This window comes from Callithrix jacchus, chromosome 9 (assembly GCF_049354715.1).
Source record: "Callithrix jacchus isolate 240 chromosome 9, calJac240_pri, whole genome shotgun sequence".
In the NCBI taxonomy this organism is placed as follows: Eukaryota; Metazoa; Chordata; class Mammalia; order Primates; family Cebidae; genus Callithrix; species Callithrix jacchus.
This window is the reverse complement of record NC_133510.1, coordinates 75,050,158-75,068,877: the sequence shown is the minus strand read 5'-3', so window position 1 is coordinate 75,068,877 and position 18,720 is coordinate 75,050,158. Positions and strand designations below refer to the sequence as shown.

The 18,720-nt window shown below is 34.3% G+C and overlaps 1 protein-coding gene across 1 annotated transcript in view; it reads right to left on the bottom strand.

Moving 5' to 3' along the window:
• TRHDE (thyrotropin releasing hormone degrading enzyme) overlaps positions 1 to 18,720 on the bottom strand; it is a 422,303-nt gene that overhangs the window by 288,293 nt on the left and 115,290 nt on the right. The window lies entirely within an intron of this gene.

The window sequence follows — 18,720 nt, the reverse complement described above, 5'->3', positions numbered from 1 at the left end:
CTGGTCATTAGAGAAATGCAAATCAAAACCACATTGAGATACCACCTCACACCAGTTAAAATGGTGATCATTAAAAAATCTGGAGACAACAGATGCTGGAGAGGATGTGGAGAAATAGGAACACGTTTACACTGTTGGTGGGAGTGTAAATTAGTTCAACCATTGTGGAAGACAGTGTGGTGATTCCTTAAGGATCTAGAAATAGAAATAACATTTGACCCAGCAATTTCATTACTGGGTATATACCCAAAGGATTATAAATCATTCTACTATAAAGACACATGAACACATGTTTATTTTGCACTGTTCACAATATCAAAGACTTGGAACCAACTCAAATGCCCATCAATGATGGATTGGATAAAAAAAAAGTGGTACATATATAGCATGGAATACTATGCAGCCATAAAAGAGGACGAGTTCATGTTCTTTGCAGAGATGTGGATGAAACTGGAAATCATCATTCTCAGCAAACTGACACAAGAACAGAAAACCAAACCACGCATGTTCTTACTTGTAAGTGGGTGTTGAACAATGAGAACACAGGGACACAGAGAAGGGAACATCACACCCCAGGGGCTGGAGGTTGGGGGGCTAGGGAGAAATAGAGGGGGTGGGTAGATTGGGGAGGGATAGCATTAGGAGAAATACCTAATGTAGATAGGAGTAATACCTAATGTAATTCTTGTCAGTGGATGCAGCAAACCACTACCATGGCACACGGATACCTATATAACAAACCTGCACAATCGGCACACGTACCCCAGAACTTAAAGTATAATAAAAACAATTTTAAAAAATAAATAAATAAAATTAGTTACATGTGTAGTTAAATTCTAGTGTCAAGTTTTTAAAAAAAAATGAAATAAAAGAGCTAATTAATTTTTTTTTTTTTTTTTTTTTTTTTTTTTTTTTTTTTTTTGCTATGGAGTCTTGCTCTGTCTCCCAGGCTGGAACACAATGGCTCAATTTAGGCTCACTGCAACCTCCACCTCCTGAGTTCAGGCAATTCTCCTGCCAAAGCCTCCTGAGTAGCTGGGATTACAGGCACCTGCCACTGTGCCCAGTTAATTTTGAATGTTTCAGTAGAGACAAAGTTTTGACATGTTGGCCAGGTAGGTCTCAAACTCCTGACCTCAGGTGATCCACCCACCTTGGCCTCCCAAAGTGCTGGGATTACTGTCAGGTAGAGTTAATTTTAATAAGGTTTAACCATATATATAGTCCAAATATCATTTTATATAGAATCTGTATAAAAATTAATATGATCTTTGATATTTTTTTCACACTAAATCTAGAAATTCAGCATGTATTTTAAATACACATTTGAATTAGCCACATTTCAAGTGTTCAATAGCCACACATGGCTAGTGGCTACCCTATTAGATGGTACAGCTAGCTCTAGAGAACTTCAAGTTCTCTTCTACCCAAAAAAGCCTAAAAACCTATCAGTCTATAGTTTGCAAAATAAATGTATGCTGAAAATAATATTTTTTTAATTATTCCATAGAATTGCCTGAGTACCAAAGTAGCACTGACACTTATGTGGATCTGTTTTTGCCTAACAAGATCTTTTAAAAATTATTAATTATGAAATAACATATATAAAAGTAGTATATAAAACACAAATGTAATTTTTAAAATAATGATATACTGCAACCTCCCATATAATCACCCTCTAGGTCAATAAAAAGAACTTAACAAACCACTTCATAACCAATGACCCTCAAAATGTGCAGCACCCTGATCACTACCCATTTCTTCCCCCTTAGAGGTAAATACAACCCTGACATTTGTGATCATCATTTCCTTACATTTCTTTAAAACTTTATTACCTAGTTATGCCTCCCCCAAACTATATACCACAGTTTAGTTTTGCTGTTTAATTTCATATAAATGAAATTACATAGTATGTATAATTTTGAGAATTTCAACATCTGCTCAAAGCTATCTTTGTGGGACTCAGACATATTTTAGATTATTCATGTTCACAGCTTTATTAGTTCATTGTGTGACTGTAGCATTAGCATTCTACTATTGACCTATACACAGTGCTTTCTGGTGTTTGGCTATTATAAACAGTTCTGGTGTGAACATTCTTGTCCATGTACCTTGAAGAGGTACATGCCTGAGAGCACCTCAAGAGTATACTTAGAAGTGAATTTGCTGGATCATATGACAGGACCAATCTTCAATTCTAGTAGATAATGTCAGACCTTCCTAAATTGATGGATAAGTTTACACTTACGCATGAGTTTTGCTACAACCTCCCCAGTGACTGGTATTGTTAGATTTTATAATTTTTACCAACCAGATGAGAATATAATAGCATTTCATTGTAGAATTATTTCTCTAAATATTAATAAAATTAGTTATGCTTGTGTTTACACATTGACCATTTGAGTTTTCTCTTTGAAGTTGCCTCTTTTTCTTACTGATTTGTACGTCTTTTATAAGTCCTGGGTATTTGTCCTTTTTGTTTGGTTGGTTTTGGTTATATAAATTTTAACAATTTCCCCAACTGAGTAATTTGTCTTACCACACTTTTAATGGGGACTTTTTGATAGATAGATGTTCTTAATTTTTATACAAAACAATATGTCAATCTTTTCCTTTATAGGTACTGGTTTTTATATCTTGTATAAAAAAGACTTTCCTACCTCGAAGTTATTCTCTGATATTATCTTCTAGAGCTTTGCATTTGACCATTGACATTTTGGTCCTTAATCTGTACTAAGATCATTTTTAATATGGTGTGAGGCAGGTGTCAACTTTAATTTTATTTCAGTTTGATATCTAAAAGGTTTAGCATTATATATTTAAAAGTGTGTCTTTTTTACAATAACCTGCAAAGTTACCTCTTCCACCTCTCAAATATCCCTCAATAAGTGGGGGCTTTCTACTCTGTTCTTTTCATCAACTTGCCTAGCTCCATGCCACTGTCATAATTACATAACTTTAAAATATGTTTTGATACCTGATAAATCAATTCTTTTCATATTATATTACTTTCTCAAAATTTTCTTGGCTTTCATTGACCCTTCTAAGTTCCATATACATTTTGAACAAGCTTATTGAATTTAACAAAAGAGTCTGCTGAGATTTAATTTAAAATTCATTAAATATATAGAAATCAACTCTGTCTTGACTAAGATAGAATTGAGATTTTTCATAATTTTTATTTCACTCTGTTAATTTTTGTTCTAAATTTATTTAGGTCATGTTAATATGCATTTTTATATTTTTTCCACAGAATTCTTCTATGTCTTGGTTAGATTTATTCCCAATTGCTTCATATTTTCTTAAGTTGGAGTAAAATATGTATTACTTCATTTTAACTGTTATGTTGCTAGCATATAGAAATGGAATTCATTATTGTATATAAATATGCACCTAATTGAACTCTCATTAGTCATAATAATAAACCTCTTTGATGTTCTTTATAGAATCATGCCAACTGTAAATAATCGCAATTTTGTATGTTGTTTGTTAATCTCAACTGTTTTTTCTTTTCTGCCTATCTGATCTGGTTCAGGCTTACCATGTAATGTTGACTAAAAGTGGTAGCCAGCCAGCCAGCATCATTGCCTGACTCCTTATCCAAAAGAGAAAATGTTAAATGTCATTTAACATTTGACTCTGCTATATAATCTTTGCAAATAATCTTTCATCATATTAACATGCTGATCCTAATTTGCTAAAAAGTTTTGTCATGAATTAGATGTTGACTTTTATTAAACGTTTTTCTGTCTCTATTAAAAGAATCATATATTTTCTCTCCTTTTTTTTTAACTGTGCTAATTTATACTGATTGATTTTAAATGCCTAATTTCACATTTCTGAAATAAACTTTACAATGTATTTTTATATTCGCAAACTTTTGTTTAGGGTTTTTAATATATGTTCATGAATGAGAAAGACCTATAATTTTACTTTTATAATGGTCATGTTAGGTTCTAATGTTAATGTTATGCTTACCTCATAAAATAAATTTTTAAATGTGCTTTCTTTTCTACTGATATTTAAAAATTTGAATGAAAATTATTTTACTGTTTGGTGGAATATGACAGAGTTCAATAATAAAGACAGACTCAGAGTTCTGTATAGGAATATTTTAACTTTATTTATTTAATAGATAAAATACTATTCACATATATCTATCTGTCAACATTAGTAAGTTTGTTTTTCCAGCATGTTTTTCCAGCACTTTGTTCATTTTACTTAACTGTCAATACTATTGACATGAAATACTAATAAATCCCTAATATTATTTTATATATATGGTATCTGTGATCTCTTTTTTACTCTGTAAATTATTTGTCCATTATCTCTTATTCCTTGATTATATTCTCAACATATATTTATAAATTTCATTATTCTTTTTAGAAAGTCTACTTTTTGGCTTTATTCATCACCTCTTTTTTGATAGTTTTATAATACTTTAATTGCTGCCCTATTCCTGGATAATGCAAGGACCTTCAAACACTTAAATTATATTTATTTCCCTCTCAATGTATATGTTATCATAAGTAGTTACTATAGTTCTATTTTATGCTCCATAATACATTATTATCATTTTAAGTAATTCCTACTCATTTATATTTGCCTCTAGCTTCTTGTCATTACTTTTGCTTTCCAGATTTCCCTTCTGGGATCATTTTCCTTCAGCCTAAATCACATGTCCAAATCATGCTGCAATCACAGATAAATCCAAAATTGTATTGTCTTACAGTAACAAAGGTTTATTTCTCTTATATTTATATCCATGGAGGATCAACTAGAGCTCTGCTGAATGTGCTCTTCATTTTGAAATCAAAGCTTAAGAGGCATCCTCTATCTGGGACACATGTTTCAACAGTGCTTAGAAGTGTTGCTTGTCACTTCCATGTACACTGCATTGTCTGATAAAGTGATATCGTCAAATTTGATTGTCATCAGGACATGAGGTCCCTAGTAAAAGAAACCAGCTAAACTGACATCAATATATTAATATTATCTGCTGCACCATGTGTTTGTATTTCTATCAGATAGTATCTGCCATTGAAAAACTCAGTGTTTGCCTGAAAAATATATTTTATTTACTGACATTCATAAAATGTATTTTCCCTGGGTATGCAATTCTGTTAATATTTTTCCATTTAATACAATAATGATATATTTTCCCTTTCTTCTGATTCTATTGTTATTATTAATTTATCTCAGTCTAGTTGCTATTCCTTTAAAGATAATTCTCTTTCATTTCCGGCTTCCTTTAAGATTTTTAACTTGTATGTGGTACACAGATGTTTCACTATGATATATTCAAGTGTGTATTTCTTTCTACCTCTCATGCTTGAGATTTGTTGGGCAATTGAATCCATAGATTAATATTATTGTTTTGTTCAGGAATATTTGCAGCCAACAGTTCCTTAAATATTTCCTGCTCTCTATTCTTTCTGTTCTCTTCTTCTAGAACTCTGATTAGACATATATGAGAATTCATATATTAGACGTTCTTTCCTGCCCTCCATGACTTTTTAATGTCTTTTTTATATATTTTTTAATCTCTTTGCTTCTTCATGCTACATCCTGTAAAGTTATTCTGACTGATCTTCAGAATAATTATTCTGGCTGATTCATTTATTGAGTTTTTACTTTCAGCTATTGCATTTCTCTTTTGTAAAAATTTGATTTGGTTTCTCCAATCTTCTAGGGCACATTTCAAGTATTCTAATATCAGGAATATTTTTATTTCTTTAAACATTTTTAGCATGGTGTTTTATAACTGGTGGCTATAGTTATAATATATGGAGTCTTTGTAGGTTTCTTTCTGTTTTATGTTTTGGATCTTAATATTAGTGTCCTTGTTTTTCTGTGTGTGATTGGTTATTATTGCCAGTGAGCGCCCACTAGTCGTTTTTCTTAAAAGTGTGTTTATAGGTACATTTTAAGAATAAGATGAAAACACCTTTCTGCAGAAAATATTTTAATTTACTTTTGCTAGGTTTCTATGGATACAGAGAACCAAAGAATCTAGTAAATTTGGGTTTTTAAAACTCATAAAAGCCAGGTTGTGGTTATAACTTTTCTGAGAGTTCCTACTGTGGTTTGACTGTGTTCTCCAAAAAGTTCACGTGTTTATCCCTTTTTCTTTATGAATGAATTAAGGAATTAATGAGTATGTTGCCCTCATGAATAGATTAATGTCACTATAAGAGAGTGCTTATCCGAGAGTGGTTACTCTAGTATCATGAGAGTAGCTTTCTTATTAAAGCAAGTTTTTATCTAGCTTGCTTGCTCTTGCTCTGTCACAATGTAATGCCTTCTGCTGTGTTATAATGCAGCAAGAAGGCCCTCACAGATGCTGGTTCCTCCACCTTGGGCTTCCCAGCGTCCAGAACTATAAGACATAAATTTTTCTTCATAAATTACCCAGCCTGTGTTATTCTGGTACAGCAACAGAAAACAAACTAAGGCAATTCCCTCTTCTGCTTTACTAAGCATCAAGGTACTGTTCGTTGCAAATGCATGATACTGGGAGAATGAGGCTAGTTTATTTCTAATTACCTCTCATTCCTTGGGGTTCCTAGATCTACAGAAAGGTGCTGTCTATTAGACTTCCACCTAGAGTGTGCCCTGTGTTTGTTTACCCTTTACCCTATTCCACCTTTTATTCAAGCTTAACTCATTTGACAAACATCCCCAGAGAAATGTGGATTAAATGATTCTCTTACCTTCTGATTCTGGTTTTGACTTATATTTTAACTTGTTAGATCTTTACTACATCTTTAAGGCTTATATTTTTAAAAAGACATTTATTTTCTATTGTAGTCAGCACTTTTAGTTGTTTTATTCCAATGCAAATGTTGGCCCCAATGACCCACTCCCTGATTCTTTCCTCTGAAGGTGACTACTGGACAAATTCTAAAATGATTCCACATCAGCATTCTCCTTTGTAACCTATATCCAGCTTGTGGGAAATGCTCCACATCCCTTGCTCCAACTCAGGAAGTGGAGGTAAATCAAAACACATCAGCCCTCTTTTAGCTTTATCATAAAGCAATCTTTCAATCTTTTATCACTTCCAGATTTCTCAGAGAGGAGTCAGACCTCATCCCAAACTCTGCTTTAGTTTTCTCACATGTGAGTCAGACATGAGTCCTCTATAACTTCTAACTGCAGGAGACAAAATTAGAGTTTTAAGTTGTCTTGCTGAAGCCTTCCCCATCTAGCTTTCAGAGGAAGGAACAGACTCTTCCTCTCCCAAACGCAACAGAATGGAAACTCTCCACAGAGCAGTAGCTCTCTGCAAGAAAACCTTTGTGACAACTCATCCTCCCAAATCTCTGATTCTTTATGGCCTTGATCATGCTGAGGAGTATAAGACTTATGGAGCAGCTTGTCATTTTGTAAATTCTGCTGTTCTCTTACTTGGCATTGGTTTTCATACCTCAGTCAGAAATGAAACATTCTGTACACTTTAATATCATTTGTCAAAATGAAAAACAAATTATTAAAATTTGAGTTTTTAAAATTTTAACCCCACACTTAGCAGTAATCTGTGCAATGCTAGTAATCTGAGAAGGCTAGTGTCTATTTTCACCATTTATTTACTATTTTTTAAAAGATACAAGTAAAACTGCATGATGTACTAAATTGTACTGAATTGTTGGAATTTTATAATCATGAATTTATAAAAACACCCAAACTCTAGAGGTGAAAACAAAGGCAAATAAGTATCCCACAAAGAAAGGAGAATGGGAGGAGAGCAGTAAAGCTTTCTAAAAGATCAAGAGATATTTGACAATACTTATGAGAATCTCTCCCTCAGGAGGAGAAGAAAATTCACCCTCACCAAAAAGATCCAGGAACCCCACTCACTTCCTGTTAAGACAACCAGCACCTAACAGTATAAACCGTATTTCCTCTAAAAATAGAAGCAATAATATTACAAGCCAAGAGAGTTTTGTTAGACTTTGCTGGACTTCCACTGGGAATCTCAGTGGAAACAAGAATCTGTTGACACATAGAGTACTACACAATTCCCTCGAAAGCCCTAATTCTAATAAATCAAAAGTTCTACTTCAATGCAACTGATCTATTTTGGAGAAGGCAATCTTGCTCAGAATTAAATTTGTCAAGGCACATTCTTTTAATCTTTAGCAGTATGAGCTTTGTAAATGCAGTATTTGAAATAATACAGCCTATCATTTTGTACAAAAGACTTGAGAGTCCTAGATTTCTGAATGCTTTCTAAAAAAACTGCCAAGTTACTTAAGCTGCTGCTGCTTCTCCTCCTCCTTTTCTTTTTTAAGCAAGAGAGAAGTAAAAGTTCTACGAGGTAGTGAGCAAAGAAATGTTTGAATATTGAGGAGAGTTAATGAGACAGAGATAATGCTGTTTCAGTTGGCAAGTCCTACAAAGCAAAGGTTTGTGCAAAGGTAATAGTGATTTGAATTGAAGACAGGGATACTGACCATCTATTTCATATTCACATCCTCAGAATCTTTTCCTCAGTAACTGTTTCACATACGTAACACTGCCAACTTGCTTGAGAATATAATCTTCATAAAACGTTATGTTTTCCTTTACACTGAACAAGCATTCGCCCTTTAGGAAATATCAAAAAAAGACTTCAGAGAGGTTTTAAATCAATCTACATAAAATGTCTTTGAAGTAGCCAAGTGGTTTTCTGTTTGCTTTTAATTTTCTCTTCTGTGGTCCAAGCACTTGGAGAACAAATGTGAGAGAAGGCTTTGGATAGAAAATAAAAGAAATTACAGAAGCTTTCAATGAGATAGGCTTAATGTAGTGATGGCACTGGGGAAAAGTATAATTAGGAATTAAACAAATATTAGAGACCAGAAATACCAATATACAGCTGGAGCTCAGAGATGCTAATGTACAGCTAACTTAAGTCACCATAGGCTGGCCATTGCAGAGAATGGGGACATGATAGACATAGTAAACATAGCTCCATTAAATGGAGAGGTCCATTTAAATGAACAAAATATGCAAGTTATACACAACATTCTTCAAGTCTATAGATAAAGAATTAAACATTATCTCCTCCATGAAGTCTTCCATGACCTACCCCCACACCCACAGCCAAGTTAAGACATCTTGGGATGGTGCCCTATCAGATATATCTATATATGGTTCCCCTTACTGTCTCAGTTTTGTCTTTTGTAAAAACAGCTAATGATATATTAAGGGTTAAGTGAAATAACTCCTAAAAGTCTTTAGCACATGCACTAAACATAATAGGCACTCAATAAATAATCATTATGATACTGTAATTTTTTACTTAGATCTGTCTCCCTCATTACAGTCTCCTTCAAGAATTTATTATAACTAATCAATAGCTACTGTTAATTATAAAGTATTATACACTAGGTACGGGTCTATGTGATTTACGTGATGATAGTATTATTATCCTCATTTTATAGACAAGAGAACAGAGGCACATTGGAGTACATTTATCTTAACTGTGCATAAAATATGATAACCCAAGAAGAAATTGTTTTACTCCATTTTCTTCTTTTATAATAAAAAGTTCACTTCTTTAAGCAAGTAAGTAAAGTGCTGTAGGTAAGAAGACACAAGAGAACATTATTACACATGCAAAGTGTTCTGGAAATCATAGCTTCTCTAAGACAAACTTTTTGTTAAGTCTGAATAGCCTACAATATGTGATTTAACAGTACACGTAACCTGTAATTCAGTTCTAACACGGTTTATTTAAAATCTCTAAAACTAGGAATCTGGTTTTCTAAAGTTACTTATAAATACATGGTAAAACTTGATAGGTATTTCTGCTAGTGTCTCTGCAAAATCCTCACTACTATCTGAAGGTTTGAGAATATGTAATATCTATAAATGAAAGCTATTGGGAATAACCAACAGCAGTTTACACTGAGAACTTTTATTTGTCAGTATGTAAAATCTGATTTTGCTTACACCTACGTATTAAATTAAATGTAGGTGTAGTCTAAGATATACCTCTTCTTTGAGCAAAAGGATTGCTCATACCAACAGTCACTAATACCAACACCTAGCTTTTCATATTGCCATGTAATAATTCTCAAAAATCAAGGAATAATTTTAATGTTATTAAACTTGAACACTCTACAATATACCTTCTGCTGCAAGTGTCCTATAAATACATTTCACTGTAAAAATTCATTTTACTAATATACAAGAGGACACCCTTGCCTATTCAGATAGAAAAGTTTAAGATAGGTATCTACTCTATATTCACTCAAGTCACTTTCTGACTCAAAAGGCTTGATACCCATAGGTCAATATCCTAGACAAAAAGAATATGACAAATTATAAGATGCCCATTTGTTAGATTTAAAAACTGAGCTCCAGAGAGATTTTTGCCCAAGGTAAAGTGGGAGTTAGTAGCAGAGAGGGAAATTAACCCTGAATTGTTACACTCCATTTTCTCCCTTGGTAGCTTATTCATCTACGTCTTAAAATTGACCACAGACAATTGAGATACAGAGGCACTAAAGAATCTAGAAATCAGTTCCCCATTTATCATTGAAACTTTACTCTTTTAAAAAAAAAAAGTAGCCAATTTTTTAAAGTTACAAGAATGACTACACTTTAATAATCAGAAGAAAAAACAAGTTTTTTCATTAAACATGCAGAAATCATGTAAAATCCAGTGAAAGGAAGTTATTTTTAAGCCTGTATGTCTCAGCAACTACAAACTGAGTTTAATTTGAATTTTCTGTGTGCAAATTTTCACTTTTGCCAAGAATTATAGTGTTTTTCATGATAAAAACCAGTTTCTTGGTGAGAAATGGAATTTGCAACATTGATATTTATGTTCTTATGTGAATAATATAATAAGTAAAATATCTCTGTTTCCCATGTGTTTACAAGCAGCATAAAAGCAGTTTATTATTATTAAATAAATAAAATATTAGCAACTTTGGTGTCAGATTATTCCAGAAATTGGAAAATGACCCACTTGCTGGATAAAATGGTTAGTACTTTCCAAGTAAAAATTAGATATTCCTTTCTTGCAAACTCAATTTTATGATCTAATGTTTGGAGGTTTCTATTAAGCAATTACGTGAAGATTTTTCTAACATTAGCCTTCAGATAATACTTAAAGCAGAAGTCCCCAGCCTTTTTGGCATTGGGGAGCGGTTTTGTGGAAGATAATTTTTCCACAGACAGAGGCAGGTGTATGGGGGTTGTTTCAGGATTAAACTGTTCCATCTCAGATTATTAGGCATTAGATTCTCATAAGGAGTGCATAACCTAGAGACCCCTCGCATGTGCAGTTCACAATAGTGTTTGTGTTCCTATGAGAATCTAGTGTCACTGCTGATCTGAGAGGAGGCAGAGCTCAGGCAGTAATGCTCACTGCTCACCTTCTGCTGTGAGGTCCGGTTTCTACCAGGCCACAGAGTGGCACCAGTCCATGCCCTGGAAGTTGGGGAACCCTGGCTTAGAGTTTTAATTTTTAGTTTGTAAACATGTCAAGCTTGGACTTGTAAAAATGTTTATATTAACATAAAGCATCTAACAATTTAATCTGCACCTCTGGAAGATGGGTAAAGTGAGGGATACCCTACCACACCCCCACTCCCATTAACCAGAGAAGCTCTGCTTATATTTGTTGTCTTCATAGGGTCCCCAAATAAGATTTAATTTATTAAAAACGCAGTTATGCTGACTTAAAGTAATTTAAAAGTTGTTCAAATTTCTTATGAAAGATAGTAAGTCAGGAGAAATTTGAAACAAAACACTGATATTTTGGTAATTCTCTTATCTAATGTACATTAATTAAGCATCTACCATATGTTAAATACTCTTGGAAACATTAAGAATATCATGATAAAATTCTTGTTCTCATAAAACTTTCAGTTGAATAAATAGACACTGCTATATAAATGGCAAAGTACATAATACAATGGAATGTAATAAATGCTATTAAAGAAAGGACAAAAAGACAGGTCCTAAAGGGCAGTTACTTTTGATAATGTCACCATGGAATGTCTCTATATCTCTCTCTCCCTCTCTCTCTCAGAATGTAGCACTTGAACATATTTCCAAAATATATCTCTAGTGAAAAGCATTTCAGACTAAGGGAATGACAACGTAAAGTTTCTGAGGGAAATAAGAGTGATGTATTCAAATAAGCATAAAAAGGTCATATCAATAGGGAGGCGTGAGAACAAGGAGAATGGTGGGTTGGGTCAGCAAGGTAGCAGTACTCAGATGGTGGAGGGCCTCATAGGCTGACGTGAGGACTTGTTTTGAATTTGACAGGAAGAAATAGAGGAAGATACTGATATAATACGACTTGTATTTTTAAAGATTTACTCCTGGTTGCTGTTTAGATAACAGAATGGACAATAGGAAAAGTTGCAAACATTCAAGTAAGGAGAGTAATATAGAAGCTGTTTCAATAGTTCAGAAGGAAAAAGATGATGGCTCGGTGACTTGGAATAGCAGGAAAATGCAGACACTTATTAAGACAAGAGCTTATTTTTAAGAGAAAAACCTGTAGGACTTACTGATAGATTGCATAAAAGCTATACAGAAAAGATGAGTCAAGGTTGACTTTGACTCTGTTTTACCAGAGCAGCCTGATGCCATTTACTAAAATGAAAAAGATAAAAGAAAGAGTAGGCTTGATGGGTGAAAGAAGAGTTCTGTGTTTGACATGTTTGCATTTGAATTTCACATTGGAAATTTCAAATAAGAAATTAGAGTTCATAGAAGTCAGAGGTGAGGATATAAATGCATAAGCATATAGGTGGCTTTAAAGCCATGGTATTGAATAAGATCAATATGAGAGATACATTTGAGAACAGAAAAGAGCAAGCAGTCCATTCTTGGAATATGAAATATACGTATATTGAGAAAATAAGAACACAGGCAAGGAGTCTGAGAAAGAATAGCCAGTTAGGTTAAGAAGCTGGTGTGCCATTCCAGAAGCCAAGAAAATAAATTGTTGTTGTTGTTGGTTTGTTTGTTTGTTTGTTTGTTTGTTTGTTTGTTTTTGAGACGGAGTCTCTCTCTGTCACCAGGCTAGAGTGCAGTGGCGCAATCTTGGCTCACTGCAACCTCCACCTCCTGGATTCAAGTGATTCTCCTGCCTGAGCCTCCTGAGTAGCTGGGACTACAGGCTCATGCCACCACGCTAAGCTAATTTTTGTATTTTTAGTAGAGACGAGGTTTCACTATCTTGACCTCATGATCCACCCACTTTGGCCTCCTAAAGTGCTGAGATTACATGCCTGCGCCACCATGCCTGGCTGAGACAAAGTTTTAAAAGAGTGAATGAACAACTCTCATATATGCTATAGAGGGAACAAGTAAAATTAGGTCTCTTACCTGACCATTAGACAGCAACCTTAGAGTCACAGGCAAAACTCAAAGCCTAATTAACATGAGCTCAAAGGATAATGAGGTAATGAATGAAGACTGTAGAGAAAACATTCTGAAAATATGCTATTAACAGAAACAGGGAAATCATAGCTAAAGGGGGAATCAAGATCAGAAAATGTTTCTTACTTGCTTGTTTAAGAAAGGGTATATTGAAGCCTGTTTGTTTAAAGATGTTTAGTTGGGGGCAGGCGTGGTGGCTCAAGTCTGTAATCCCAGCACTTTGGGAGGCCAAGGCAGGTGGATCACGAGGTCAAGAGATCAAGACCATCCTGGTCAACATGGTGAAACCCCGTGTCTACTAAAAATGCAAAAAATTAGCTGGGCATGGTGGCGCGTGCCTATAATCCCAGCTACTCGGGAGGCTGAGGCAGGAGAATTGCCTGAACCCAGGAGGCAGAGGTTGCAGTGAGCCCAGATGGCACCATTGCACTCCAGCCTGGGTAACAAGAGCGAAACTCCATCTCAAAAAAAAAAAAAAAAAAAAAGAAGTTTAGTTGGAGGAGTGGAGACCTGATGATGTGAGAAATAGTGGATCATTTTTAGAGTGAACTTTTAAAAACAGCCAGAGGAGGTAGGGTCAAGACCATTTGTGAAGGAGCTGGCCTCATATAGGTGTACAGAAAATTCATATATGGCATACCAGGAGAGAACACAAGGTATATGAGTACAGATGCAAGTAGGTAAGAGAAGGAATTCATTTCTGATTGCTTTTGTAAAAAATAATAATAATAATAAAGTAAGTATCCAGTTCATCGGCTAAGATTGAGGAAGGGAAGAGTATACCAGAGGTTTGAGGTGAGGGAAAAAGAAGTGAGATTGTATTCTTGGAGAATAGAAGAGAAAAATGATTATAGGAATATAGAATGATTGCTGCAAAAAATTAATGGCTCACTTACTGTGTAGTCCTAAATTTAAAGTAAATACCATGATCAAGTCAATGCAGGCATAGAGTAGGCATAGTGTAGGATTTAACAAGGGTAGATGCTTTTCAGGTGAGAGTGATAGAGAAAGGCCCAGAAGCATTGAAGATAAAAGCAAAGGAATGATACAATGATATGTTATATCATCTAACCTGGGTGAAATGAGATGGAGGCTATGAGAAGAGTCATGATCCCGAAAATGTGTAGAATTAATAGGCTGAAGATTCTTGAGAGAAGGAGGGTGACAAGTTGTTGGAGCAAAAGAACTGAAACAACAAGGCTACAAAGATAGGAGGCTGCAAGCAGAATAGGATGCTTGAAATGAGATGTTTCAAGGTGGTACAGTTATTGGAAATGACAAGGTCCAGGGTATGACTGTGGACTGAATCAGGGGCAATGAAAAAGATCAATAGAACTGAGAAGATGAAGGCCTTTCAAGGTTGTTGGAAGGATCATCATTATGAATACTGAAGTCACCAATGAGGATGATAGACCAGTGATGAAAAGTCAGTGTTTCAGGTTCATCAATAACCTCATTGAAGAAGGGGAGAAGGTTGGGAAGATGTTGGTCAAAGAATACAAAATTTCAGTTAGATAGGAACAATAACTTCAAGAGATCTATTGTACAACATGGTGACTATAGTTAATAACAATGTATTATATTTGCTAAGAGTGTAGATTTTAAGTATTCTCACCACAAAAAATAATAACTATGTTAGGTAATGCATGTGTTAATTAGCTTGATTTAGATTTACACATTCCACAATGTATGCATATTTCCAAGCATCATGTTGTAAGTGATACATATGTAAAATTTTTTAATTTAAAAATTTTTAAGAAAACATCATTTGGGGAAATATAATCCCTGGGAGGCAACAGTAGATGAATTCAACCAAGATGAGGAAGCAGGAGGCATACTTCACCTGCCTCCACTCAGGTAGCCAGAGTTTTTAGGAAGGTGGCAAAGAAAATAGTAACCTGGAATTAACTCTAAACAATAAGGGTGACACCTATATTGAGACTTGTATACTGTGGGCGTGAAAGGAAAATTGCCCAAACTTGAGAGAGCCACAAGGAAAGAGTGCCTTCAACATATAGACAAGTTTCAGTAAGAGTTAAACAGTAAACAAAACATTTATAGAAGTTAAGGACATAGGAGGATTTGCATACAGGATTTCCAGTGGGCAGAATGGGAGAATCTGGAACAGAAGTGAATTTGAATCAGATTAAAGAATGTACACATATATATATGAAAAAGACTCAAGGTGATAAGGGATACCCTGGGGTGTTTGAGATTATAATGATAATGAATTAATCATCTCTCTTGGGAAGGCTAATTAATATAATTATGATATTCTTCCTTGTAGTGATCTCTCAGGCAGTTTGTTATGGTGTTGGAAGGTAAAAGGAGTATAATTCATGGCAAGAATATTTGCTGCCCTATGGATCTCCTCTAAATCCTGTTGCAAGTGGTATCGCCAGAATATGTTAATTGGTCTATTAATCAAATTTCTCTGTGTTTAGAATTTGAGAGCTCAGAAAATACTGTCTTGCACCATTTATTAGACTCTGGTGACTTCATAAACTTAAATTAAGCATGATAAAGTAAGCCTGATAATAGTTCATTTTAAGGTCTCCAAGTCAATGGAATTAACTGTCCAAACCATATTTCTTAAACTTGTCAACCTCAATGCACACAATGGGTAATATATACCTGAATATGTTCATATGAGCCAGGTGTACACATTTACATTTACTACCTATAATTCCAATTCATTCATTATCTCCCAATGAAGGATTGCAGAAAGAAAATGCATGAGAGTTGGATTGATATATTAACCATGACTCCACTATATTTTTGAAAGAAACAAGACTTATTAACAGCAAGATTTAATATTTTCATGAAATTAATAGTAATAATATCTTCGTGATACTTGTAACATACTTCACATCTCAGCTCAACATTTTAAGATTCGCTCTCTAGTCTCTGCACTAAAAAAAAGTCAACTATAACACAGCATTATATCGATCAAAATAAATCTACCACTATCCAAGAATGAAGATCAGTGTATTTTTTTTTGTGATCATTTATTTGTAGTTTTCTTCATCTCATATCTTCAGTGACTGATATGTTTGACAACAGATATACAAAATCTGACACTGTGGGAACAGATCTTCAATTTTGCCATTTGTTAGGTTTAAAAATGTGACAGATTCTGAAACATGTTATGTGTTCTCTGAGATTCACTGTTTGTTTATGCACTCCCTTCACTGCCCTTGCCTCCCACACCCTGAATTTCTCAGGAATAGCTCTACTACACAGAGGACCACTTTTCTGGGGCCCAAGATCTGAAACAGGGACTGCAGTGACCTACGCATGAGCCTTGATGAACTTAGTACTTTGAGAGCCAGCATTCTATCAATAATATGCATTATTATTAGATACATGGATCTGAGATTTAAGTCCAGCCACCGATTCAAATGTCTATATGATTAACCATGACTCTCTATCTTCCTTCTTAGTTTGAAGCATTATTAGAGGTTGCAGAGAAAAATAAGTGTGCTAATCCTGACAAAAAAAAATCAGGCTTTCCTGACATTATTCACTTCAGGTGAGAATGTAAAATAACAAGAAGCAACAAGAGTCATTTTGTAACATGTCATATTGAATATAAATATACAATATATAAAACATTAATATAAATCAGTATATATAAATTTTTATACTAATGTGTAGTGTATAGTTTTTAAATGTATGTATTAATAAATTGATAAAATAGGGTACATAGTGTTTATTAATACAAATGTAAATTCCATTAATGTGCTGATTCTGCACATATTTATAAGCAAATGCATGGCCTTAAATGGAACAAAATGTACTAGTTATTTCAAATGTGCCAATTCAGTTTGATTCTTGAACATATACAAAAATGTAGAAAAATAAATCTTGAATAAGTGCCTTTCAGGGATTTGTAATTTTTATATTGTAAACTAAAGGAGTCATCAGGTAATGTAGGGTTCAGCATACTGTGGTCCATGGGTCAATTCTGGCCAGCCATCTGCTTTAGTAAATAAGATGTTATTGCAACACAACCCTTCATGAACACAACAATTCATGTTCATATCATGAACAACCATTCATGTATATGTTGTCTATGGCTGCTTCGTTATAATGGCAGAGTTGCGTAATTGTAACTGAGATTGTAAAGTTTACACAGCTGAATATTTTCTCACTGGTTCTTTACAGAGAAAGTTTGCTGACCATTGTGATATTGATTACAGAAGCTTCTTTACATTCTATAGATCAGAAGGAGGGATGACACAAAGCAAAAGATATGGAAGGTGGTAAATCCGTAATTACTTCTGAAATGATCAGAGCAATTCGAACAAAATGGAATTGTGATTGAAAGAGCTGAGGAATTAATGTGGTTGCCACCCTCTATTTTGGCCATGTCCTCGTTGGCATCCCTACCACAAATCTCCCCAGTTGATATTGAAAGTGATCCAAGACTTACATAGGTTTATTAGTCAGCTTGGGTTTATGTGACAAAATGCTATAGACTTGGTGACTTAAACAGAAGAAAGGTACTTAAATGTGAGATCACAGTGCCAGCACAATCAAGTTCTGGTGAGGACTGTTCCTGGCTGGTAAATGGCCATATTCTTGCTTTGTCCTCACATGGCGGGGACAGAGAAAGAGAGATCTCTCTTCCTCTTAGAAAGCCAACAATTCTATCAGATTAGGATTCCACCTTGAAAACCTCATATGGCCTTAATAAAGCCTCCTAATTACCACTCAGTTACCCTCTATCTAATTCCCTACAGTTACATTAATCTTTAGAGCTTCAACATATAAAATTTGGTGAGACACAATTCAGTCCACAGCAATAGGTATAAGAAATTATGCCCAAATTTCTGCTACAGACATGGAATGTTGGTTTTGTCCACTAGAGAAGTTTGGCTCATCAAGTTTCATACCATTTATCAGCAACCTTTATTAATATTAATAAAAATTGACATGGTATATCTCAATGTATTTAAGAAGCTAAATGATCCTAAATGTTAGCAACCTACCAATTATTTTATAGCATCGTGAATATTTTTCAGTCTGTAAAATAAAAAGAATTGCTTTACAATTTAAAAGCTTAAAAACATCCTATTCTATCCTACTGAAGACACAGTCTAGGTCATTTGTGAATTATTTACCATATGAAGACAGAACCCATAAGGAAAAAAAATAAAGCGATAAAGAATAAGTCTAAGTTACAAACCATTAAAATTCTTCCAACTGAAAATAGCATTTGGGACTCACTCTTTCTTTCAAAATCTCCCTTTAAAAAGCTTCAGAGATGCCCTGAAGGCTTCATTTACGTCTGCCATATTGGATTTGCTCTGCTTGTGT